The sequence below is a fragment of the Balaenoptera ricei genome, chromosome 6, assembly GCF_028023285.1.
Source record: "Balaenoptera ricei isolate mBalRic1 chromosome 6, mBalRic1.hap2, whole genome shotgun sequence".
NCBI lineage: Eukaryota > Metazoa > Chordata > Mammalia > Artiodactyla > Balaenopteridae > Balaenoptera > Balaenoptera ricei.
The window spans coordinates 85,354,563-85,381,913 of record NC_082644.1 but is presented as its reverse complement, the minus strand read 5'-3'; the positions used below and the strand labels follow the sequence as shown (position 1 = coordinate 85,381,913).

The 27,351-nt window shown below is 40.9% G+C and overlaps 1 long non-coding RNA gene across 2 annotated transcripts in view; it reads left to right on the top strand.

Annotated features, from left to right (window-relative positions):
- Positions 1-10,540, top strand: part of LOC132367145 (uncharacterized) — a 200,627-nt gene extending 190,087 nt beyond the window's left edge. For both annotated transcript variants that reach the window (XR_009503705.1, XR_009503704.1), the window contains one exon: positions 10,352-10,540. This is a non-coding gene — a long non-coding RNA (uncharacterized LOC132367145). The remainder of the gene's footprint in view (positions 1-10,351) is intronic.
- Positions 10,541-27,351: the final 16,811 nt, after the last annotated feature.

The window sequence follows — 27,351 nt, the reverse complement described above, 5'->3', positions numbered from 1 at the left end:
AGGTCACAGAGCTAGTAAGCCTGGACCCAAGTTTGCTGTTTTCCCCCCACTGTATCCCCCTTGGCTTCCATCTATGTGGAAGGAGAAGGGAGTCTGACTTCTCCCTCAGATATGATTAGCCAAAAGGTGATATGACAGTGGGACAGGCTGATTTTCACAGACTGAATGTTGATTGCAATTCTGTGAATTTGGAGTGGACAGTACTTCCGGCTGAGAACAGATTGTTATCATGCTTTTTGATACTGGTTGATTGGAAGCCAGTGAAAGGATATTCTGACATAAGCAGTTGAATTAAACATTTTATGTTCTCAGTTTTCTCTTTTACCAGGTTCACCTTGGGGTCTGAAGTGTTCTTGCCTTGAACACTGCTCTGAATGAACTAATAAGAGAAGAACAATACTTCATTTCTTCTTTTTAATCGAAATGTCATGTCCTTGAAAGGAATTCTCCTTTAAAAGTTGACAGTCCACTCTTAACTTGCTTTGGGATGTATTTAGATATATTTGGAGAAGTCTTGCACAAACTCAAAATTCTGGAAAGAAATAAACTCTCATTCTTAGTCTCTTTTCACTCAAAACAGCAAACTCACACAGCAACAATAGCTTAATCTTACTCAATTTCTAGGCATTTACTTCTAATCCATGAAGAGCTCCTAAATTAGCATTATGTGTGCCATGTTAGATTACTTGATATCCTAAATAAGATGATGGATGCCATATAAGGGCAGAGCCTATTGCTTAAATTATTTGAGCCTAGTATAATAAGTGTTGTATTACGATCATATATGAGGTTCCTTAGTTAATCTAGGCACAATATGGGATAAGCACTTCTGTGACTCTCTGATTTATATATTCAAATGGGGATTCTGTAGATTCTGTCACAAAACAGACATGCAAGAGTACAGATTTGGAGCGCAGCCCCAAAAGGTGTTTGGGGCTCTAGGTATTGATCATGAAGCAAAGCACAGTTCCTTGCATGTGGTCGGTGCTCTGTAAATTTATGTTAACTTAATGACTGGGTCGAGACCAGGCTATGAAGGCTATACCACAGTAAATTATGTGTCAATTGAAATTTTGTGAAGCAAATACCATCTTGAATGTGTAGTCAGAGCTTGTTATATTTAGGAACTTGGCCTGGAATTATCTGTAGAATGAATAGCTACTTCCTAATTTGCTTACTCAGTAAGTTTTACTATTCAAAAAAATAATTTACTGTATTCCCCACACTATACTCATTTATTTTGCCATTGGAAGTTTGTACCTCTTAATCTCCCTTACCTATTTCTCTCCTCCTCCCACCCCCTCCCCTCTGGCAACCACTTGTTTGTTCTGTGTATCTGTATCTCTGATGATGTTTTGTTATATTTGTTCATTTGCTTTGTTTTTAAGCTTCCATGTATAAGTGAAATCAAACAGTATTTGTCTTTCTCTATCTGACTTATTTCACTTAGCATCATACCCTCTAGGTCTATCCATGTTGCCACAAATGGCAAGATTTCATTCCTTCTTCTTTAATTTTTGAATTTTATTTAATTTATTTTTTTATACAGCAGGTTCTTATTAGTTATCTATTTTATACATATTAGTATATATATGTCAATCCCAACCTCCCAATTCATCACCCCACCCCCTACCCCATCCCCCCACCACTTTCCCTGCTTGGTGTCCATACGTTTGTTCTCTACATCTGTGTATCTGTTTCTGCCCTGCAAACCGGTTCATCTGTACCATCTTTCTAGGTTCCACATATATGCGTTAATATACGATATTTGTTTTTCTCTTTCTGACTTACTTCACTCTGTATGACAGTCTCTAGATCCATCCACGTCTCTACAAATGACCCAATTTCGTTCCTTTTTATGGCTGAGTAATACTCCATTGTATATATGTACCACAACTTCTTTATCCATTCGTCTGTCAATGGGCATTTAGGTTTCTTCCATGACCTGGCTATTGTAAATAGTGCTGCAATGAACATTGGGGTGCATATGTCTTTTTGAATTAAGGTTTTCTCTGGGTATATGCCCAGTAGTGGGATTGCTGGGTCATATGTTTTTTAAAGGAACTATTTTTAGTTTTTTAAAGGAACCTCCATACTGTTCTCCATAGTGGCTGTATCAATTTACATTCCCACCAACAGTGCAAGAGGGTTCCCTTTTCTCCACACCCTCTCCAGCATTTGTTGTTTGTAGATTTTCTGATGATGCCCATTCTAACTGGTGTGAGGTGATACCTCATTGTAGTTTTAATTTGCATTTCTCTAATAATTAGTGATGTTGAGCAGCTTTTCATGTGCTTCTTGGCCATCTGTATGTCTTCTTTGGAGAAATGTCTATTTAGGTCTTCTGCCCATTTTTGGATTGGGTTGTTTGTTTCTTTAATATTGAGCTGAATGAGCTGTTTATATATTTTGGAGATTAATCCTTTGTCCGTTGATTCATTTGCAAATACTTTCTCCCATTCTGAGAGTTGTCTTTTTGTATTGTTTATGGTTTCCTTTGCTGTGCAAAAGCTTTGAAGTTTCATTAGGTCCCATTTGTTTATTTTTGTTTTTATTTCCATTACTCTAGGAGGTAGATCAAAAAAGATCTTGCTGTGATTTATGTCAAAGAGTGTTCTTCCTATGTTTTCCTCTAAGAGTTTTACAGTGACCAGTCTTACATTTAGGTCTCGAATCCATTTTGAGTTTATTTTTGTGTATGGTGTTAGGGAGTATTCTAATTTCATTCTTTTACATGTAGCTGTCCAGTTTTCCCAGCACCACTTATTGAAGAGACTTTCTTTTCTCCATTGTATATCTTTGCCTCCTTTGTCATAGATTAGTTGACCATAGGTGCATGGGTTTATCTCTGGGCTTTCTATCTTGTTCCATTGATCTATGTTTCTGTTTTAGTGCCAGTACCATATTGTCTTGATTAATGTAGCTTTGTAGTATAGTCTGAAGTCAGGGAGTCTGATTCCTCCAGCTCCGTTTTTTCCCCTCAAGACTGCTTTGGCTATTCGGGGTCTTTTGTGTCTCCATACAAATTTTAAGATGATTTGTTCTAGTTCCGTAAAAAATGCCATTGGTAATTTGATAGGGATTGCATTGAATCTGTAGATTGCTTTGGGTAGTATAGTCATTTTCACAATATTGATTCTTCCAATCCAAGAACATGGTATATCTCTCCATCTGCTGGTATCATCTTTAATTTCTTTCATCAGTGTCTTATAGTTTTCTGCATACAGGTCTTTTGTCTCCCTAGGTAGGTTTATTCCTAGGTATTTTATTCTTTTTTTTGCAATGGTAAATGGGAGTGTTTCCATAATTTCTCTTTCAGATTTTTCATCATTAGTGTATAGGAATGCAAGAGATTTCTGTGCATTAATTTTGTATCCTGCAACTTTACCAAATTCATTGATTAGATCTAGTAGTTTTCTGGTGGCATTTTTAGGATTCTCTATGTATAGTATCATGTCATCTGCAAACAGTGACAGTTTTACTTCCTCATTTCCAATTTGTATTCCTTTTATTTCTTTTTCTTCTCTGATTGCTGTGGCTAGGACTTCCAAAACTATGTTGAATAATAGTGGTGAGAGTGGACATCTTTGTCTTGTTCCTGATCTCAGAGGAAATGCTTTCAGTTTTTCACCATTCAGAATGATGTTTGCTGTGGGTTTGTCGTATATGGCCTTTATTATGTTGAGGTAGGTTCCCTCTATGCCCACTTTCTGGAGAGTTTTTATCATAAATGGGTGCTGAACTTTGTCAAAAGCTTTTTCTGCATCTATTGAGATGATCATATGGTTTTTATTCTTCAATTTGTTAATATAGTGTATCACATTGATTGATTTGCATTTATTGAAGAATCCTTGCATCCCTGGGATAAATCCCACTTGATCGTGGTGTATGATCCTTTTAATGTGTTGTTGGATTCTGTTTGCTAGTATTTTGTTGAGGATTTTTGCATCTATATTCATCAGTGATATTGGTCTGTAATTTTCTTTTTTTGTAGTATTTTTGTCTGGTTTTGGTATCAGGGTGACGGTGGCCTCATAGAATGAGTTTGGGAGTGTTCCTTCCTCTGCAATTATTTGGAAGAGTTTGAGAAGGATGGGTGTTAGCTCTTCTCTAAATGTTTGATAGAATTCACCTGTGAAGCCATCTGGTCCTGGACTTTTGTTTGTTGGAAGATTTTTAATCACAATTTCAATTTCATTACTTGTGATTGGTCTGTTCATATTTTCTGTTTCTTCCTGGTTCAGTCTTGGAAGGTTATACCTTTCTAAGAATTTGTCCATTTCTTCCAGGTTGTCCATTTTATTGGCATAGAGTTGCTTGTACTAGTCTCTTAGGATGCTTTGTATTTCTGTGGTGTCCATGGTAACTCCTCCTTTTTCATTTCTAATTTTATTGATTTGAGTCCTCTCCCTCTTTTTCTTGATGAGTCTGGCTAAAGGTTTATCAATTTTGTTTATCTTCTCAACAAACCAGCTTTTAGTTTTATTGATCTTTGCTATTCTTTTCTTTGTTTCTATTTCATTTATTTCCGCTCTGATCTTTATGATTTCTTTCCATCTACTAACTTTGGGATTTGTTTGTCCTTCTTTTTAGTTCCTTTAGGTGTAAGGTTAGGTTGTTTATTTGAGATGTTTCTTGTTTCTTAAGGTAAGCTTGTATTGCTATAAACTTCCCTCTTAGAACTGCCTTTGCTGCATCTCATAGGTTTTGGGTCATCATGTTTTCGTTGTAATTTGTCTCTAGGAATATTTTGATTTCCTCTTTGATTTCTTCAGTGATCTCTTGGTTATTTAGTAGTGTATTGTTTAGCCTCAATGTATTTGTGTTTTTTATGTTTTTTCCTCTGTAATTGATTTCTAATCTCATAGTGTTGTGGTCAGAAAAGATGCTTGGTATGATTTCAGTTTTCTTAAATTTACCAAGGCTTGATTTGTGCCCCAAGATGTGATCTGTCCTGCAGAATGTTCCTTGTGCACTTGAGAAGAAAGTGTAATCTGCTGTTTTTGGATGGAATGTCCTATAAATATCAATCAAGTCCATCTCGTTTAATGTATCATTTAAAGGTTTTGTTTCATTATTTATTTTCATTTTGGATGATCTGTCCATTGGTGAAAGTGGGGTATTAAAGTCCCCTACTATGATAGTGTTACTGTCGATTTCCCCTTTTATGGCTGTTAGCATTTGCCTTATGTATTGAGATGCTCCTATGTTGGGTGCATAAATATTTGCAATTGTTATATCTTCTTCTTGGATTGATCCCTTGATCATTATGTAGTGTCCTTCTTTGTCTCTTGTAATAGTCTTAATTTTAAAATCTATTTTGTCTGATATGAGAATTGCTACTCCAGCTTTCTTTTGATTTCCATTTGCATGGGATATCTTTTCCATCCCCTCACTTTCAGTCTGTATGTGTCCCTAGGTCTGAAGTGGGTCTCTTGTAGACAGCATATATACGGGTCTTGTTTTTGTATCCATTCAGCCAGTCTATGTCTTTTGGTTGGAGCATTTAATCCATTTACATTTAAGGTAGTTATCGATATGTGTGTTCCTATTACCATTTTCTTAATTGTTTTTGGTTTGTTATTGTAGGTCTTTTCCTTCTCTTGTGTTTCCTGGCTAGAGAAGTTCCTCCAGCATTTGTTGTAAAGCTGGTTTGGTGGTGCTGAATTCTCTTAGTCTTTGCTTGTCTGTAAAGGTTTTAATTTCTCCGTCTAATCTGAATGAGATCCTTGCTGGATAGAGTAATCTTGGTTGTAGGTTTTTCTCTTTCATCACTTTAAATATTTCCTGCCACTCCCTTCTGCCTTGCAGAGTTTCTGCTGAAAGGCCAGCTGTTAATGTTATGGGAATTCCCTTGTATGTTATTTGTTGCTTTTCCCTTGCTGCTTTTAATATTTTTTCTTTGTATGTAATTTTTGATAGTTTGATTAATATGTGTCTTGGCGTGTTTCTCCTTGGTTTTATCCTGTATGGGAGTCTCTGTGCTTCCTGGACTTGATTATTTCCTTTCCCGTATGAGGGAAATTTTCAACTATTATCTCTTCAAATATTTTTTCAGTCCCTTTTTTTCTCTTCTTCTTCTGGGACCCCTGTAATTCGAATGTTGGTGCATTTAATGTTGTCCCAGAGGTCTCTGAGACTGTCCTCAATTCTCTTCATTCTTTTTTCTTTATTCTGCTCTGCAGTAGTTATTTCCACTATTTTATCTTCCTGGTCACTTATCCGTTCTTCTGCCTCAGGTAATCTGCTACTGATTCCTTCTAGAGAATTTTTTATTTCATTTATTGTGTTGTTCATCACTGTTTGTTTGCTCTTTAGTTCTTCTAGGTCCTTGTTAAACATTTCTTGTATTTTCTCCATTCTATTTCCAAGATTTTGGATCATCTTTACTATCATTACTCTGAATTCTTTTTCAGGTAGACAGCCTATTTCCTCTTCATTTGTTTGGTCTGGTGGGTTTTTACCTTGCTCCTTCATCTGCTGTGTATTTCTCTGTCTTCTCATTTTGCTTAACTCACTGTGTTTGGGGTCTCCTTTTCGCAGGCTGCAGGTTCGCAGTTCCTGTTGTTTTTGTTGTCTGCCCCCAGTGGGTAAGTTTGGTTCAGTGGGTAGTGTAGGCTTCCTGGTGGAGGGCACTGGTGCCTGTATTCTGGTGGACGAGGCTGGATCTTATCTTTTTGGTGGGCAGGACCACGTCCGGTGTTGTGTTTTGGGGTGTCTCTGAACTTATTATGATTTTAGGCAGCCTCTCTGCTAATGGGTGGGGTTGTGTTCCTGTCTTGCTAGTTGCTTGGCATAGGGTGTCCAACACAGTAGCTTACTGGTTGTTGAGTGGAGCTGGGTCTTCATGCTGAGATGGAGAACTCTGAGAGAGCTTTTGCCATTTGATATTACGTGGGTCCAGGAGGTCTCTTGTGGACCAATGTCCTGAACTTGGCTCTCCCACCTCATAGGCTCAGGCCTGACACCCGTCCGGAGCACCAAGACCCTGTCAGCCACACTGCTCAGAAGAAAGGGAGAAAAAAAGAAAGAAAGAAAGAAAAATAAAATAAAATAAAGTTATTAAAATAAGAAATTAAAATATATTATTAAAAATAAAGAAATGAAAAGGTAATAAGAAAAAAGAAAGAAGAGAGCAACCAAAACAAAAAACAAATTCACAATGACAACAAGTGCTAAAAACTATACTAAAAAAAAACCCCAAAACTAAAAATGGACAGATAGACCCTAGGACAAATGTTAAAAGCAAAGCTATACAGACAAAATCACACAAAGAAGCATACACATACACACTCAGAAAAGGAGAAAAAGGAAAAAAACATTAAAAAAAAAGGAAGAGAGCAACCCAATCAATAAACAAATCTACCAATGATAATAAGCTCTAAATACTAAACTAAGTTAAGCATAAAAGCAGAAACAAATTAGATGCAGAAAGCAAACCCCAAGTCTACAGTTGCTCCCAAAGTCCACTGCGTCAATTTTGGGATGATTTGTTGTCTATTCAGGTATTCCACAGATGCAGCAGATCCATCAGTTTGATTGTGGAGATTTAATCGTCTACTCCTGAGGCTGCTGGGAGAGATTTCCCTTTTTCCTGTTTGTTCGCACAGCTCCTGGGGTTCAGCTTTGGATTTGGCCCTGCCTCTGTGTGTAGGTCGCCTGAGGGTATCTGTTCCCTGCCCAGACAGGAGGGGGTTAAAATAGCAGCTGACTAGGGGGATCTGGCTCACTCAGGCCAGGGGGAGGGAGGGGTACGGAATGCGGGGTGAGCCTGTGGCAGCAGAGGCTGGCGTGACGTTGCAACAGCCTGAGGCACGACGTGTGTTCTCCCGGGGAAGTTGTCCCTGGATCACAGGACCATGGCAGTGGTGGGGGGTGCACAGGCTCCCGGGAGGGGAGGTATGGATAGTGACCTGTGCTTGCATTCAGGCTTCTTGGTGGCTGCAGCAGCAGCCTTAGCGTTTCATGCCTGTCTCTGGGTCCGTGCTGATAGCCGCGGCTCATGCCCATCTCTGGAGCTTGTTTAGGTGGTGCCCTGAATCCCGTCTCCTCGTGCCCCCTGAAACAATGCTCTTTTGCCTCCTTGGCAGTTCCAGACTTTTTCCTGGACTCTCTCCCGGCTAGCTGTGGCGCACTAACCCCCTTCAGGCTGTGTTCACGCAGCCAACCCCAGTCCTCTCCCTGGGATCTGACCTCCGAAGCCCAAGCCTCAGCTCCCAGCCCCCACCCGCCCTGGTGGGTGAGCAGAGAAGCCTCTCGGGCTGGTGAGTGCTGGTTGGCACCGATCCTCTGTGCGGGAATCTCTCCGCTTTGCCCTCTGCACCCCTGTTGCTGTGCTCTCCTCTGTGGCCCTGAAGCTCTCCCCAACCCCGCCACCTGCCATCTCCACCAGTGAAGGGGCTTCCTAGTGTATGGGAACTTTTCCTCCTTCACAGCTCCCTCCCCGAGGTGCAGGTCCCGTCCCTATTCTTTTGTCTCTGTTTTTTCTTTTGCCCTACCCAGGTACGTGGGGAGTTTCTTGCCTTTTGGGAAGTCTGAGGTCTTCTGCCAGCGTTCAGTAGGTGTTCTGTAGGAGTTGTTCCTCATGTAGATGTAGTTTTGATGTATTTGTGGGGAGGAAGGTGATCTCTACGTCTTACTCCTCCGCCATCCTGAAGCTATGTCTAATAGAGATTTTTGGCATTTCTGCCTATAGACTTATTTTCAAGAATTTGTTTCTTTGAAGTATAATTTGTTTACGTTGGTAGAATACTTGAGAATGATTCTCTGGCATCAGTATTTTTTAATCATCATGTCACAGGTGAAACTAATACATGGCCAAGGCTGTGAATCATTTTTCAGGCCAGTGGTTCTCATACTTTTTGTGCATCAGGATCACCTGGAAGACTTGTTAGATTGGTGAACCTGACCCCTGGAATTTCTGATTTAGTGGGTCGGGGTGAAGCCCCCCAAATTTCTAACAATTTCCCTGGTGATGCTGCTGCTGCTGCTGGTCCGGGAGCCATCCTTTGAGAACTTGTGATTTAGGTTATAGAGATCCCTTGTCCTGAAGGAGGCTTTTTGACTCCTGAGATGTAGGTAAACATTTGCTTAAGGTTATCAAAATTCCATGCCCATAATTTTGACAAATTCTGGGGTGGGATTTATGTGCTCATGTGCCCTCCTGTCTTCTCTTGCCTCTTGGGCTCCTGCTCCCTTTCACATGATCAGTGTTAACTCAGCCTCTTCTTCTAGTTCATTTGTGAGCAAAACAGACTTCAGCAGAAATGTTTCAGGTACCCTAGGAAGGGCTTCTAGCACTTTCACAAGTTCTTCCACTGGCTCCCCAGTAGCCTTCTCACCTTGCTGGCTCCAGCCTCTCTCCATTTTTCTGTCGTCTCTCTTCTCTCCACTGTCTTCCTTATTCACTTGTCAGGAGGAAGAAAAATCCATCCTTGTCTATGAAAATTGGCAGAACTATTACATGTTATTCTGCAGATTCTTTTCTCTTGCAAGAGTCTATCAAGATATTACCCCAGGGACTTCCCTGGTGGTCCAGTGGTTAAGAATCCACCTTCCAATGCAGGGGATGCGGGTTCGATCCCTGGTCAGGGAACTAAGATCCCACATGCCACGGGGCAACTAAGCCTGTGTGCCACAACTACTGAGCTTGCACGCCTCAATTACAGCCAGCATGCCACAAACTACAGAGCCCATGTGCCACAAACTACAGAGCCCATGCGCTCTAGAGCCCGTGCACCACAACTAGAGAAGAGAAAACCCTCTCGCCACAACTAGAGAGAAGCCCGCACACCACAACGAAGAGCCCGCATGCCACAACTAAGACCCGATGCAGCCAAAAATGAATAAAGATAAATAATAAATAAATAAATATTTTTTTTTTTTTTTTTTTTAATAAAGGTATTATCCCAAACTAAGATGGTTCCCTTCTGGGAGTAATTCTGGTGCCAGATATTAAGATAATGATTACTTTTACCTCATTATTATTAAATACACATCAAAATGATAACACTGTAACAATTATCTGGATTTATCTACTTTTACCATTTTTCTCAGAATCTCAGAATGAAACTCTGACATCTTTAAATCTTTGCCCTTGTCATGTTTACTTTTTTACTTTATTTTTATGGTCTGGAAATTGTATTAGGTGTCTTCATTGTGTGTGTTTCTGGAAGGTCCATTTGTAGCCTCAGCCTGGTTGGGAAGGCAGGACCAGTAGGTGAGGAGCGATGGGGTGGGGTTAGTGGATATGCAGGGCCAAGGTAAATTTGAGGGTTGAATTTTTGTAAACTTTATAAAAAGTGCATTTCACAATCTATTCTAATAACCTTTTGTCCTTTCTTCTTTCCAGGGTTTGCTCACTGGCTAATTATTGTCATATTAGTTTGGAATGTGTGAAATTCAGTTTCTGCAAGAATGTCACCCTGGATGTGGTTAAAAAACTTTGTAAAAACTGTCGACGGTAAGAGAATGTTGATTTTGGCCACTTGTGTCTCTTTCAGTCCCAAATGCCATTATGAAGTGAAGAGGAAACGTGATATTAGCTGTGCATTGGTTTGTGCTTTATAAATCCTCGTGGTTGTTTCCATTTTATTAACAGAGTTCTAGCAATCATTAAATATTTCCCAGAAAATAGCTTCTGGTAACTTTATTTAAGACTAAACCAAGGTAACTCATAGCAGACCACTGTGGCTTCCCCTCCATTGGTCCTAGCTCCCACTTGCCTCCTTCCTGGGCTGCTCATGTTATATGGGGCGTGTAGGCTCAGCTGCTGCCCTGGAGGAACCCAGTGGCTAGGATGGGGTTGGGCTTAGTTAATTTTGTAAACAAACAAATAAATGTACCTAGGCCCTGAAAAAAAGAAAAAAAAAAAGACAAAACCAAGCTTTCATGACATCTCAAATGTACTTTGGAATTCATAGAAAAATTCAGAAAAAATATTTGGAAAACTTAAATGAAATACCTTTCAGTTATTTCAGCCTCTGTCCTTGGAACACCATTTACGAGAATTATACAAGCTAAGGAAATAAAAAGATTTCAGGAGTTACCAGAGTTGAAGCTACCATTTCAAGTGTTCCATATTTCAAGAATTATTTTATTAGTCCTAGTCTACTCTCTGAAATCTGATCTCTTTGAATGAAATCTAAGATTTTTGTAATAATCTTTCATGAAATGGGGGAATCCATGGAACAAATAGGGGAATACATAGAACAAATACTTGTATATGGGGCCCTGGAACTTTTTAGGTTTCAAAACAAACAACATATTGGAATAGTCTGAGGAAATCCCTTTTGCCAACTGTAAATATCTTATAAAAATTAACTAATAATTTGTTTATTACTGGAAGGCATGAATTGAGAGCTTAAAAGACAATGAAATATACATTATTTTAAAAAATCATCTCTAAAGGTATGGCATTCTCAACAAATGTGTTGGTGGGCAAGAATTCTATCTCATTGTACGGTGCAAATGTGACCTCTTACTTTTTTTTTTAATAAAGCTAACTTTTCATTTTATTCACTCATCCTCTATAACATTAAAGACTTACAAATTAAGGAATACATTAACAACATTAGAAATTCTGATTCTGTATTTCTAATTACTACATTAGTAAAAGATGAGTATCTTAGTTCATTGCTAAGCTGAGGCTCTTGGGTTTTGGTGAAAAGAGCCTTATTTGAATATCTCATCCTTTGAATTCTGAATTATGTAATGCTTTCCAGAGGAACAGGAATGGTTTTAGAATTTTATAGATCTCTTTCTGACTGATCTTTTGTCTCATTTTGTACTTCTGGGAATAAGAGCTTTAATCTTTTTTGGTCTAAAAAGGATTAATATTTTAACGTCTTATACAGAATTGGGAACAACTTTCATGTCACACAGAAATGTACATTTCTCCATTATTTTGCATGAATATAAATGTATCTCTGATCTAACAATGCACACACTGCATTCCCTAGAGCTAAAAGTAATTTTTGAGTATTTGAGATAAAATTCATAGGCTTCCCTAGGAAAAAATTCATTGTGGTCTTAGAACATGATCTGCCTATTGTTAGAATACAAGTTTCGTTAAAAGTTGAGTGTGTCCTGAGCAGCTCTAAAATAATTAGTAAATTGCTAACAAGGAAATATTGACATAATTATCATTCCAATATTACCAATATTAAAATGAACATAGCTGCCTAATAGTTGTTTATAATTATTTATAATTTATAAACCCTGCCTACTGTCAAAAAGGCTTTGGGACTTTTTATGGTTAAACACACACACACACACACACACATACATGCAGCTGAGCAATTCATAATTATAATAAAAAAAAATTTGATCAGAAACCAACTAGAGAAAGAGCAGAAATGGAACCGAGGTCAAACTGAGTCCCTCAGTTTAACACTAAACGTAAGCTGAAATCACTGGCAGGGAAATAAGATGGGAAACATCATGAAACCTTGGTCCTTTTTGCCTTCTAAAAGGAGGCTTGGCAATTCTTCATTAAAGGGAAAATTAATACATTCTAAGCAGAATTTATCATAGGATTCTTCTAAATTGCTGAGGAACCGAAAAACTTAACAACCAGACAAAATTGCATAAGATTCTGGTCAGTTGGTATTTTCTTGTTTTAAAAAATGTTAAATAAGTTACCATTAATAAAATTTGTGCATTCTTCCTTTATCCTATCACCATTCCCTTCTGATGACTTTAATTCTTCTCCTGTAAGTTGAATTATTATGTTTTTATTGGGTTTGAAGAATTTTTAGAGGCACCGAAGCTACCTTCAGGGTAGAAGAATGGTTTGAAATTAAGACGATTCTTTGCCAATGCATTACCTTCCTTCACATCTTCAAACAGAGCAGGGTTAGCAAACTTTCTCTATAAAGGGCCAGGGGATAAATATTTTAGGCTTTTCAGGTCATATGTATCTGTTGCAGCTACTCAGCTGTGCTCCTGTAGCGTGAAAGTGAATCGGCAAGACCGTGTTCCAAAAAATCTTTATTTATGGGCAGTGATTCTCTCTCACAGCAGGGCCTAATACCCTTTCCTTTGGAACACAGGTGGCCTTTAACTTCAGACATTCTCACTATTCCTTCACTTATGGGCCAGATTTAAAAAAATATATCTGTTTTCTCAAGTTTGATGGCATCTCCTTTGAGAAACATAAAGTACAGGTCAAGGTTACTTTAAAGACTTTTCATGCATTTAACATGCTTTGAATCTAGGCTCAACTGTATCTCCTCCACATAATCTATGACCTTGTCTTTTCTTTTTTTATATTGAAGATTCTCCATCTTTGCAGCTGTACCATCACTTCTGACCTGTGCAAAATAAAAGAAGCTTACGAAAGAGTCAAAGTATTTCACAAAACGTCTGCCCTTACCTGCTAATGCTTTCAGGAAAATAGCATTTCTGGCAACAAAGACTTTTAAAATATACTTAGTTAAATATGCCCAGAAATTTTCCCAATTAAAATAAGATATAAGATTTTTTGAAGTAACCTTACTTTATTCAGTATTTTGAGTCATAGATTGATCAATAATACAGACATCACTTTAAGTTCTGCCAGCTGTAGATATAAATTATTTTAAAATTTAGATGGAGATAGGTAAGAAAGAGGTAACTGCACGTGAAATTTTGACATCTCATATAAAAATAATGCATTTTGCATGCCAAACATCTCTGCCCTCTCCACCCCTCTAAATATGATAAAGTAAAAAAGTACAGAATTTTAAGTGTTCGTATTTTCTTGCTTGCTTGTAATGCATTTAAATTTTTACCTGAGATTACTATGGTACATTGCAACCTACTTTTCTTCAGTCACTCAATGTATTATGAGACAAGAATAAGTTGGATAACTCTGAAAGGAACATTTTCTCTCTTATAACTCACAAATATTTAATTGTATACACTCTGGTTTTATATGTACTACAGTGTACTACAGCAATGTCAGATGTGTTGATTTCAGCAGGACTTGTGTCAGGGCATTGCAGTGACTTCTCGGTAGCCCATGTATTCCATAGGGCCCTTTCACAAACTGCAGACAATGCCACACCCTTAGACTTGAGTTACTGTGGAGAATATTTCACGCCAAGGAAATAGTTGTGCACTGCCTTTAGCTGTTTCTGGATGCTAAAATAGAAAATAAATGCCTCCTATTTCTTTTTTCTCCTCTCTTTCCTCTAATTTTTCAAAATAGTAAAGATAGATTATGTAACATTTGCCTTCCCCTGAGTATATTTCTAGGAATATTCAAAAGCATTCCTTAGTACCTTGTGAGGTACTTTAAACACTTAAAAATACGAAAAGCAACCCAATAGGACTCCTTTACGAATCTTTTTTATAAGCTGAAGAGTCCTTTCAAAATGTGAGTGATTCCTCGATAGAACAGACTACAAAGTCCAGAAATAAACTCAAATACGTACAGGAATTTAGTATATGCTAAAGGTGGTATTTAAATCCATGGCGAAGAGATTGTTGTATAAATGGTGTTGAGACAACTAGGCAGAAATTCAGAAAAAAATAAAGTTGAATCTACAACTCACACCTGACCCAAAATAAATTCCAAATGAATCAGCGTTTTAACGTGAAAAATAAAAATGTGAAAAAGACTAAAAAAGAAAAGAAAAAAGCATTCCTGTGGCCTGAGCTGACATAGTACATGCTAAGCCATGTCCTTGTAAGTGACATGTCATAATGAAACTGTGGCAACTTTGGTAGGAAAAGCAGGATCCAACTCTTCCCCTAAGGCTGGGAAATGGTTTGGTTAGGTAGAAGTGAAAAAAGCTAAAGGATGTTTAGTATTTACATTTTGTCATGACAATAAGGAGCTTTCAAATTAGTCATGTAATCAAGTGTGGCATATTTGGGGGACAGGAGGAGCCCTGATGGAGACTAAAGGGAGAAATGTTTGTATATACAGTAAAAGGTGGGACCAGATTGTAGAGGATTTTGGATGCCCAGATGAAGAGCTTACCCTTGGTTCTCTTTTTACTGGGACACCTCTAGGGGATGATGAGCTTGGGTGCAGGCTTTCTCAACCTCAGGACTACTGACATTTTTGACCAGATAGTTTTTTGTTATGGGTGGCTGGGCCTGTGCATCATAGGATGTTTAGCTGCATCCCTGACCTCTACCTACTAGATACTAGCATCTCCCCCTTTTCAAATTGTGACAACCAAAAATGTCTCCAGATATTGCCACATGTCTCCCGGGGAACAAAATTACCACTGATTGAGAAACACTAAGCTCCAAAATGACAGAATAATTGGTGTTTAAGAAGGACTGTCCAGCTGTGGTTGTGTAGAACGAACAGGAGGTTGGCAGGACAGGAGCCGGAGAGAATGTGTTAGAGGCTAAGTATGGTATATTATTATAGTAAGGGCCTCCAATAAAGTACATCTCCCTGTTTTCATGACCTTGTATAATCCCCTCCTCCATTGACTTAGAGCTTGGCCATGTGACTTCCTTTGATCCATGGAAGAGCAACAAACATGACACAAGCTGAGGCTTGAAAAGCATTTATGCATTGGTACTAAACTTCTTGGAACACTGCCACCATGTGACAAAGCTAGTGTGAGCCTCCTGAAGACACATGTCCAGCTAACAGCCAGCACCAGCTTCCAGACGTATGAGTGAGGCACTCTTAAGGCCACGCAGCCAGAGTAAAGCTACCGTGACTATATGATCCCAGGCAAGCCAGCAGAAAAACCATCTACCTGAGCCCTGCCCAAGTTGATGGCAGTGAGATTATGCAAATAAAATGGTTGCTATTTTAAATCACTAGGTGTTTGTTGTGTTGTTATGATAACTGTTGTGATAACTGTCTGGAGTAGCGTAAAATCAGTGGGAATGAGAAGGCGTGTACACAGACGTTTGGAATAATCCATGTTTCTTGATGACTCCTCAGTGAAGGGGCTTATTGAAAGGACAAAGCAGGTCAAAGAATATAAGAATTTAGAATTGAGTGCAAAGGTCAGTGTGAGTTAAGGAAGGAAGTTGCAAGAGCAGTCTTCAAGAAAGCATTTCTGGCAAAGCAGTTAAAAATATTAACTTATCTATTTTGAAAAATACAGATATTTATTAATTGCTAACAGAATGACAATATTTCAAAGATTCAGTTTAATAAGTATATTTGAAAAGCTTTAAAGGCATTACCGAGGTAATAAGTGGCATTACCGAGGCCACTTATTACTTTATATGGAAAAATCAGTCTTTAGAATAAACAGGAAAGCACATAAACTCAAAATCAATAACAATTTATATTGCACTAATAATAAAATTCATTCCAATGTATTAGCTATCTACTTGTACAGAACTACATTCATTTAGCAATTAGATTGCTAAGACCAGGGCTTCTTAATAGAATGCCTCTCATAATTTACCAGTTAAATTTACAGATGGCGAATATCAGTGGCATTTACAGCTTGACAGATGCTGTGAGTGCTGACCTTATTTATTGTACTATTCAAGAAGAAACAGTTCTTCAGATGTTTAGCATTTAGCTTTCTGTTTAAGAACATCAGCTTGAAGAAATGTGTCAGTCAAATCCTCTATTTTTATGACACTGAAAACAAAGTAGTAAGCAATAGAGAGAATCCAGAATGAGAATAAATGGAATACAGAGTCATTACTAAAAGAAATGGAAATAAATAAAAAAGTCTAAAAAGTGGAGGGAACTGATGTGATAAAGTAAAAATAACTCAAATGCATTTTCACAAGCTATGAGAATCACCAAAGGGAACATATACATAAGTCATACGACAAAGTGAGGGTCTCTTGAAAATAAGATGAGATTTTTAAAAAAAGGATAAAAATGGATGAATTTTAAAGATCTTATACCCATTAAGCAGCCAGTATTAAAGAAACAATAGCACTGTTGAAATTAAGATCAAAGGGTAACATACATCTGCACATATAATTTCCATAAGATTTGTTTAAAAGCTATCTCAGTCCTTGTTTAAATATTGCTGCCTGTCAAGGATTTTGGTTATTAATTTTCTCGGGTTTTGGAGACAAGAACTGAGAAAAATTATTTGGATTTGAGGATCTGGAAGATCTATGTGATTCCTAATGTGCATTAACTAGTTGGATCTTAATGTTGGACGGACATGCATTAAAGAAAGCCAGTAAAATCAGAGAATGGGGGTCTTCTGGTAAATCTTGTATATACAGAAGTCTACCAATTTTCCGGAATCAGAAAATAATAAAATACACATAACGTTAACCAATTTGGAATCCTACCCCTACTTTCCTTTCCTCTTTCTGTCCAGTTAGTTAGCTCCCTACGCTCCTGCCAGCTCTTGATTGACCCGAGTAAACACTGTTTACGCCGAAGAGCCTACTGCCTCACTCCCAGCTCCGGCCGGGCCCCCCAACTCCAAGAGCCCCAAACCCAGGCTCCAGAGTTCTGCACGGAAAGCACAGCCGGGATCCCGGAGGCGTGGGAACCAGTGCTGGGCGCTCCTCCTCCCAGGCTGGGCAGAGCCAGGCCCCGCCGGGCACTCAGTCGCGGGCGGGCATTTTTGCGCGGGGCCAGGGGTGCGCTGGCACCGCTCCAGGGCTGGCAGAACGCGAAGCCGCGTCGGAGCGCGCCGTCCCGACCCACCCAGGCGCCTCGCCTCGCCCGGAGGTTCCCGCCAGTGGCCAAATCAGCCCGACGCGCCGAACTTGCCGCGGCTCCCCGGGGACAGCAGGTGGCCCCGGACTCCCCGCTGTCGCCACAGCCGGGGCGGACCGCGTGGCCCGTCGCGCCGCGGAGCCCTTTCGGTTGGCCCCACCAGCCGGGACGGGGACTTGGAGGAGCTGGCCGTGCTACGCTCCGCCTTCGTTGCCTGCGAACCACTCAGGGCACCTGGAGCGCAAGAAGTTCACGCGCTGTGGGCGGAGCTGCGCGTGCTGCCGGCCGACGCCGAGGCCGGCTCCGGAGGCTCGAAGCCGACCGCGACTGCGCCTCACCTTCCAGGAGTTTGCGCTCGGCTTCCGCTGGGCCGGCCGCGGGGGACGGCGCCTTGCCTGGGGGCCGCGAGAACCAGGCGGGGTCCGACCCCGGGGACAGCGAGGAGGACGAGGGCGACAAGGACGCGGCGGCGGCTCTGGCCGTCTCCTGGGACGCGGCGAGGCCTGGCTAGGCGTGGCAGGACTTCCAGGCACGACTCTGGGACGAGGCCAAGTTCATCCCCAGGTGCGTGTGTGGTTTGGAGGGCGGGAGGTGGTGGTGGTGTTTCCTGTCCTCCCAGGGGCGCTGCCATCTCTCCCTCTTACACTGCGGAGTGTGCAGACCTCCTAGTCTCTCTCTGAGTTCCTTTTTCTCCGTTCACCGACTCGCTTTAACTTCCCCAAGATGAGATGCCCTAGTGTTAAGGAAAGGGAATGCGTTCAGAGGCAGAGTTTGGGGAGAAAGTTTTACGTGCTCATATCTGAGCCCTGCAAAGGGCACTTTGTTAGTTATACAGGCCGAAGTGAAATCCGCAGCGTCCGGAGAATCTTCCCAGACACTGATTTAGGAGCGCTCCCACTTCTCAGCGACTTGATTACGTCACCTTCTACTCCAGGCCTCCTGGCTGCACCTGAGCGGCACCTGAGCCGTGACCTGAGCTGTTAGCCAGTTTGGCTTTCTCTATAGCAGTTATTGTACTCCCTGTTTTCCTGCTACTACATAGAAAACAAGACATTGTTGTGCATTTATATTGCTACACACAAATATTCATTGATGCCTACTATTTTACAAGCTCATTTGTGTGATTTTCAGAATTAAACAGGGTCGTAGACTCTCTTATCTCTGATTGATGGAGAAATTTAGACCTAAAGACGTTAAGGGACTTGCCCAATTAATAAAAGAGCAGCATTTGATCCCGTATGTTGTAAACTGAGAGTGAAAACACTCGCTTTTTATATCACAGAATAAAATGATAAAATCGTGAAAAATAAACTCTCTCCTCTTGTGGCTCCGACAGAAATAACATAACATCAAGTTACGGAATTCTCAGGCGAAAGGGGATGGCTGCAGGTTCAGGGCATAGAGGGAAAGATAGTCGGGTTTTATTGAGATTAATTTGCATCTATCTGCCAGGAGTCGTGGTATGTCTTGAGCTATTTTCACTTCTTCCTCAGGCGCTACAGGTATGTTAATACTATAAAATGGTTTTCTGCTCTCTGGATTTCCGTTGAAATTTTATGGATCTCTGGCTGTCATTATTAGGAAGATCTGAAAGGCATCATTTTGGTTGGCAGTTCACATATTTGAGACATATGACTCAGAAAAGGAAATAGCCCTGGAAGGCAGCAGTGGCCTGGCTCACGCATTCACCGCTTAGACCTGCAGGGCTGGAAGTCCTCACTTCCTCCTCCGGACAGCCTCTCCCTGCAGTTTGGAGAGTTCGAGAATACTGGGCATGGAAAGTGAATCGTTGCAGTATAAGATGGATTGTGTGGAGAAAGTGTGTGTGATACCCATCTTTTCTGTTATTTACGAATGAGTGAAAATGCAGTGTCTCCACCAGGGAAGTAGAAAAATTTAAACTTTGCTATAAGCCATATACTTCGAATTATCTTTCATGTGTAACTTGGTTTGGGTCCAGCTAGTTAAAAAAGGTAACAATATTAAGAATAAGGAAAGGTAAGCCCACACCACGTTTTACACACACACACACACAGAACTACTTTTCAGAGTTGTCAAGTCTCAGCAGCAAATATATGACACAGCCTTTAAATGATCAAAATGACCTTCTTAGGATCAGCATACAAACCAGGACTTAATATCATTGGTGACATTATTATTATCACAACGCTTTTCCAACTCTTCAGAAGTTATTAAATTTAATGGCACCAATGTCATCTGGTAGACTTGTGTCCTAAGCCCCACCCCCATCTTCTGTGAGATTAACAGGTACAATATTTGCCTTCCTGTACTTGTTCAAGTGGAAAAGAAATAAACTGAGTTGCTTCGTCTGATTGTTCACATGGCAGCCATCAGCTGTTTTGGTAAATTGGGTTGCTTCTATTCCATGTCCTCATACAGCTGTTCACCTTCCCTTCCTCCCATTCAAATGTGGTAAAAAATCTTTTGTTATTGACAGTGCTGTTGCCATTATTTCAGCCAAATTAATCCTGCAAACATCAGAGTGCCTGTTTTGTGCCAGGCACTGTCTTATGTACTGTCCTAGGTCCCTGGAGACAAAGAGAAAGAGGAGACGTAGTTCATGCCCTCAGGAAGTTCATAGTGTGGGTTAAACATTTCTCAAAAATTTCATCGAAGAACTTATAAAGGCAAGGAGTTATTTGCAGGAAACACCATGTATTGTGGGCATAGTCTGACAGACTGCCCACAAGCAGGAGCTTTCTTTGAAGTCTTGAGTTTTTATCTTAAAAAAATCATGTATTTGTTCATTTTACTCTATAATATATTGGGGCTTGTTTTAATCTAAAATGTTGTATTTCCTTTCAAGGGGAAAATTGTCTCTCTGGGAAGGTGTGCCATTTCATCTGGTGGCTTAGTTTCCCACCTGGCACTCCATCTTCCCCCAGGTGACCCTGTCCCATGCCTATCCTAGGAGGATTCATGTACAGTTTGAGGAGAACAGATATCAGATAGTATAAGAATGTTTGGTTCCTGTAGAGGCAAAACGTGGTGGCGATTTCCATTTCAAAGGTCATTCAAGCTCTTAGATCAAAATATTAAGCAAATTTGGGTTAAATTCCTCAGTTATCAATAATTGCGATATTAGAGAGAAAATAACATTGCATTGGGAAAGAATAAAAATGATCTCTGGGATGTGTTAACACATTCTTAAGTTCGTTTTCTCTTAGAATACTGAGGGACTCCTTTCCTTAAAGGCTGGGGACGGGAGTGTCCGAGTGACCTGTTGAGTTGGGCAGGTGTGAATGGTCCAGAGGGTCAGGATGGGCCGTCACCACTTCCTAGTAAGCTAGAACTAGGTCAGCCAGCAGGTGAAATCAGAATGGGCAAGGCAATGTAGTTATGTAAGAGAATTCTGGAAGGAGGATTGTGTCAGGCCAAGAAAAATCCATAAAATGGGGAGAGGATGTCTGGGGAGAAACAGAGAGCAGACTTGTAATAACCTAGTCTAGCCAGTTTCTGGTGCCAGGGGCATTCTCTTGGTGAAAGCAAGGTTTGTACCCAGTACAATAAGTGTACTCAATAAATATTTGCTGAATGAATCAAATAAGCCCATGTTCTTTGATTCCTTGCTTCATATACTGACAATGCAGTTAGTTCATGCTGCGTGTGATCTCTTCATTTCTTTTGTTGGTTCCCTCCCTATACTTTCAAGTTCCTAGTGAACGCTGGTGTGTTCTGAGATTGGCAAGGAGAAAAGGATATAGGGTGTGTGTGTGTGTGTGTGTGTGTGTGTGCGTGCGTGTGTGCACGCGCGCATTGAGCATTTGACTGAGGCAAGGGCATAACAGGAATTCATCTCTCTCCTCTAATCAGAGCTGAAGCTTTTCAGAGTTTTCTCAGTTCCATTTGTAGTGATAGCGAGTGTCATTTGTGGACTGATTCATGTTGATAAATTAACTTAGAACCCCGCATTCTTAGAAACAGAAACACAAGGGTCCAGCTGGCACCGGAACCACAATGGGTTTGTGCATGGGCACTGGTTGTGCCAGACCAGGGACAGACCCAGGGTGGGTGCATCTAGTGTAACAGGGGTTAGTGTGATTGGTGACCTGCCAGACAGGGCTAGGGTGGGATTCGTTCAGGTGCCAAAATTGGACCCATGCGGTCAGCTGTTTCACGTGATTTGCACCTTTTCTACACACACAATGTTGAAGAGGACTCTTTTGTTGAATAATTTAGAAGCAAGAAATTTAATGGAGAAGGAACCAAAATTACCCATGTGTGACCTGTATATGGGTTGTCAAAATGGTTTACTTCAGCATGTCTGTACAACTATAAAGATGATGACTAAGAGAGGAAAAGAGCAACAGTTGAACACCAATCCCACTTCATTAGATTTTTAAGACACATAGCTACAAGTACGCAGAGGCATGGTTTCAGCATTGGTCAGGGTTTCCTTTACATTTCCCTTTCTTGGGTTCCACTTTAGGGCTTTTCCCTCTGATCATCTTCTTTTGTAATAGTGCAGTTACTTCATAAACCCACTTCACCTACATGATACGGTGCTTTGCAAGATGGGAACGGAAGAGAGGAGAGGTGGATGCAAAGAGAGAAATAAACACAGAGAGTGTGATCTGGAGACAGAGAGAGAGGGACAGGGTGAGAGGGGGCAGAAGACGAGCAGACGGATGGAGAGACACTGATTGATTAGATAGTGCCTCAGTTTCCCTTCTCTTCCCACTCAATGAGAACAGCCCCGAGGCAGCTTGAGATGCGAGAGTTAAATCAGCTCTTCTCTGGTTGATCTCAGCTCTTGAGTATCTTCCAAATGTGAGCATCTGGGTGCTTTGGACTGTGTTTGTAGTGTTTGAAGATAAATGTGTTTTTTTTCACTCATATGGCCAGTAATATCTTGTGCTCTCCAAGGAGATAAAGATTTGTTTCAGCCTTGAGGCATGATGGTGGGTTGAGCCTCGGTCCTGGAAGAGTGTTTTTTTTTTTTTAACACAGTATTTATTTATTTATTTTAAAAATGTATTTATTTTTATTATTTATTTTTGACTGCATTGCATCTTCGTTGCTGCACTCGGGCTTTCTCTAGTTGCGGCAAGAGGGAGCTAATCTTCGTTGTGGTGCACGGGCTTCTGCTCGCAGTGGCTTCTCATTGTGGTGGCTTCTGTTGTTGCAGAGCACAGGCTCTAGAGCACAGGCTCAGTAGTTGTGGCACACGGGCTCAGTAGTTGTGGCACACGGGCTCAGTAGTTGTGGCACACGGGCTCAGTAGTTGTGGCTCACGGGCTCTAGAGCACAGGCTCAGTAGTTGTGGTGCTCTGCGGCATGTGGGATCTTCCCGGACCAGGGCTTGAACCCCTCCCTGTTCCCTGCATTGGCAGGCGGATTCTTAACCACTGCGCCACCAACTGTTTTTGACTGTGTGTAATGCTTTCCTTTGGCACTGGCTTTGGGGCCTATCAGTGTGCTAGCCACAGGCTTTCCAGAGATTCTCTGTCTTTTATGCATTCAGAACTGGAGATATGTAGAGATAGATGCATAAAGATATATCTATCTCTATATATCTTTATCTGTGTATCTCTCTCTATACCTTTATTTTCTAATTGTTGCTGGCTTGTTGCTTTTTGTTTTTTCCCTTCAGTATATCCTCTGTCACAATTATGTGTGTCATTACTGCTGAGTGGGAGAAGCCTACCTGTCTTTTAAAACCGCAGCCTACCTTGAACCTTCCAAACCTTGCGCCTGGACCTGGCAGGAATCTGTGTGTGGCTTAGTTTTTCTGAGCTCTACTTGCTGGTGGTGACCCCTTCTGGTTCTGATATTTGAGTTTCATCTCAAGATAGTAATTTCTTTTTGGCCTCCTGGCCCCAGAAAGGTATTCTGGCTTTCCCATCCTTAGAGGACTACCAGTGTTGGCCATTGGGACAGTGGCCTGCTCTGACCCTCAGATCTCACTGTTTGTTCCGAGCTTTGCTGTCAGATTTTGATGAGAGCTTGTTTGCTCTGCCTTATGGTGTGGACAAAAAGAGAAAGGCTTAAAGTGAGGTATCATTGGAAGACTACGCTCTAAGAGCCGCAGACTCTTCTCTGGCTTGTCTTTTAACCTGAAGTTTTCATTTACTCCTATCCTGAATCGCTGTTCAAATTCACAGTCATACTACTCCTGTCACTTTGAGCATGTAAACATCTTTACCTGTTTCTCAGTTTCTTCCCAGGTTACATGATCTTATTTCATTTGTAAAATGGAAGTAGTTGAAACAGGCTAATGTGCTGTGAATGGAAGCTTAGAGGCTGACGGCAGAGAGAGCTTTTAGATGATGGGGAAGGTTAGGATGCTGTAGTGATTCAGATGTCTGCTTTCTTCCCCTAAGAGGGTATATACAATACACCTTCTTGCTTCATGTGTAGCTTGGTAAAGCTTAGGTAGGGCCTGACTGCAGTATATTGTTGGAAGGAAGAAATGGGAAGAGATTATTTATCATGGTACTCGGGCTTCTCCTATCTGACTATTAGTCTCATACCAAGTTGTAAAATGGGAAGTAAACACTATTTCCCAGAGGAAAGTTGTAATGGTGGAATGACACATATGATTTCATTGAAATTAGTTCCTCAAAAAAACAGTTTCATGGGACTTCCCTGGTGGTCCAGTGGTTAAGACTCCGTGCTTCCAATGCAGGGGGCAGGGTTCGATTCCTGGTTGGGGAACTAAGATCTGACATGCCGCACGGCCCGGCCAAAAATTTAAAAAACAAGCAAACAAACAAGAAAAACAGTTTCATTGCTTCAACTGGTAAGTGTTTGGGGTCTTCCAAATTATAATTGCTTTTGTCAGAGTAATTATAAAAAGAGGAAAGTGAATTTTAAACCTTAAGGCCTTCGTTTGTATGTCTTATAAAGATATACAGATGCAGTAGCTCAGACATGTTTCTTTAATTCCCTCAGTGTTCATGTGCCTGCCTGGTCCCGAGGTGGAGGGTCAGGGGGGTTGAGGCAGCAGGCGCTGGCTTGTTGCCCATCTCCTTAGGCGTGGTGGCCGCACAGTTCATCCCCTGATGTGACACAGTCACCTTGTAATTCTTGCTCCTATAGAACAGAGTTACAGTCTGCTCTGGCTGAGGCGGAAGAATTTCTGAGGAGTCAACTGACATTTGCTTAGAAAATCCGTGTTTTAGGACATTTGTATGTCATGTTTTCTGACAGACATGCCATAAACATGTTAGTGTTTGTGATGCAAATACTTTTTCTTTTCCTCCTTGGGGCTCTGTTGGCATAGCCTGTACTTCAGTCTGGCAGATATGAGTAGCTTGGGGATGTTAGTGAATGAATTATAGCGCATGCATTTCTGCTCTAACGTAGTATGTGCATTCCAGAAAAACCTAATATTCTGCAAACACACACAAGACATATAAAAAAAAAAGTAGGAATGGGGCCGACCTCTCCATATCTGTACAGCTTTGCAACCAGAATACTCAAAAACAGTAACAATCCTAATAAGATATTAGCACAATAAAAAAAAAAAACCCACGTTACATTCTTAATAGACAGAGACATGCAGCAGTCCAGAATACCAGTCCAGGATAAACTGTAGATGTTTTAAACAGTGAAAATATAGGATTTTGCAGTTTATTTATTTATTTTTTTACGGTGAAGGTAACTTGATGGATGGAGGTATATGGGTTGTGGCTGCCAAGTTACGGGAACAAGGACAAAATGAACAAACACAAAGCATGTGGAATGTCTGTGCCAGGAAGAAGTCCCCGGGGAGTGGGCCCTGTGCCTAGCACTGGGTTCACTTGCAGCCGGCTGCCTTCAGTGGCGGTAATAGGCTTGCGTTTGGTGGCTGTAACTTGGGCGCAGAGCACTGACATGCTGGGAAATGCAACTTCCACTTCTGCATCTCTCACCTATTGACCTAGGGGACGAGCTAATTGACGCTCTAGGAACATGCACTGTGTCTGAGCAGTCCTAGTCTTGAGTACAAATTCATGGGAGGCTAAAGGAAGGCACCGAGCCAGAAATGAGCGTTAGATTGATTCCATGTGTACAGATCTGGAGGTTTTATATTGGTCTAAAAAGATAATGTATTGCCTCTCTCTTAAAAGATTACAGTGAATAAGCTGTCTTCGGGCTAATAAAATCTGTCCACAGAAGTCCTCCGATCTATTAGACAGGCTGTTACAATCTTAATGAGCCCTGTGAGAATTAAAATGTTACATTATGTGAGCATTTGGGCCCTTAAAAAGTGACCTATTCTGTTGAATGATATTTAAAATTAAAGTTCTCATTCTGCAGCTGAATAAGAATTCAGTTCTTCTTGAGTTCAACTTATTCAACCAAGTAAGCTGAATAATCTTACTCAACTCTTTTAAGCAGTGCTAACATATATTCACTGTGAAGCTGGTGTATTTGTTTATGTGATTAACTCCAATGAAAGTACAATGACATAACCCATTATGTTAGTTAGGGTTCTCCAGAGAAACAGAACCAGTAAGATGTGAGTGAGTGTGTGTGTGTGTGTGTGTGTGTGTGTGTGTGAGAGAGTGTATAGAGGTGGGGGCTAGGGGTGGATTTATTTTAAGGAATTAGCTCACACAATTGTGGAGGCTGGCAAGTCTGAAATCTGCAGGCTGGGCCGGTAGGCTGGAGACTCAGGGAAGGCAGTGGGCTGGCAAAATTCCCTGTTCCTTGGGGATGATCAGTTTTCATTTAAAGGTCTTCAACTCACTGGAAGAGGCCTGCCCACATTATGGAGGGTAATCTGCTTTATTAATCTCATGTACAAAAGACCTTCACAGCACCGTCCAGACATGTACAACCAAATACGTAAGCACTGCAGCCTAGCCAAGTTGACACATAAAATTAACCATTGCAGCTACTAAATAAAATGTTTTTCAGATACTCTGCTTTTGAGATTCCTTATGTTATGGGAATCAGTTTTGGAGAGATCAGAGAGCATTTCTTTTTTTTTTATTGCTTCCATCTTATAAAATACACACCAGAAAATTTTCAAATATTTATTTGAATCTGGCAAAAATCTCTATACATATGTTATATTCCCCTTGTATCCCTTCCAAATGCCTAAACACTTCAAAACCACATACCAAGTTTCTGGGGAGGCTTTAAAGTTATTAACATTTTTCTATCTGCCAGGAAAAGGCTTGCTCTACCTGTGTTCATGGCTCTGAGATGCCCTGGGAGAAGAGGGCTTACTCACCCTGGTGTCTACCCCTCCATTCTCACCCTACAACCTCACTCTTGATGAAAATATTCGTAACTGCAAACTGAGCCCCTCATGGAAGAGACATCTTGGATTTAAGCAGCCTCTCAGCCATCTGGCAAGTCACACCAGCACTTTACATTGCTGCACTTCCCCAGGCAAACTAACTGCTTGCTTGCTCACTTCCTTTCTTTCTTTGCCTTCTTCTCCCTCCCTCCCTCCCTCCTGTAAGTGCAATGGGAAAGGTACTATGCTAACAAGTCCAAAGGTGAAGTTTTAATGAGAAACAGAGCAAACCTCCCTAGAGTAGGAGCAGGTTTTTACTTTACTGTCCCCAACTACTAGTTTTTGTCCCTGAGTTGGTAGAGCTAATAGGGATGCAATTTGAGAGGCATTGGGAAGCCAAGAATGTTCCACCAGATATGGGTCCTAAAACTTCCATGCTCATATTCCCAGGATGAGGCATTCCTCAGCACCCAGGAGCTTGGCAGGCACTGGTTTTAAATCACGTCTTTTCTCAGGCTCTGCAGCTCGAGGCCTCACTCAAGCA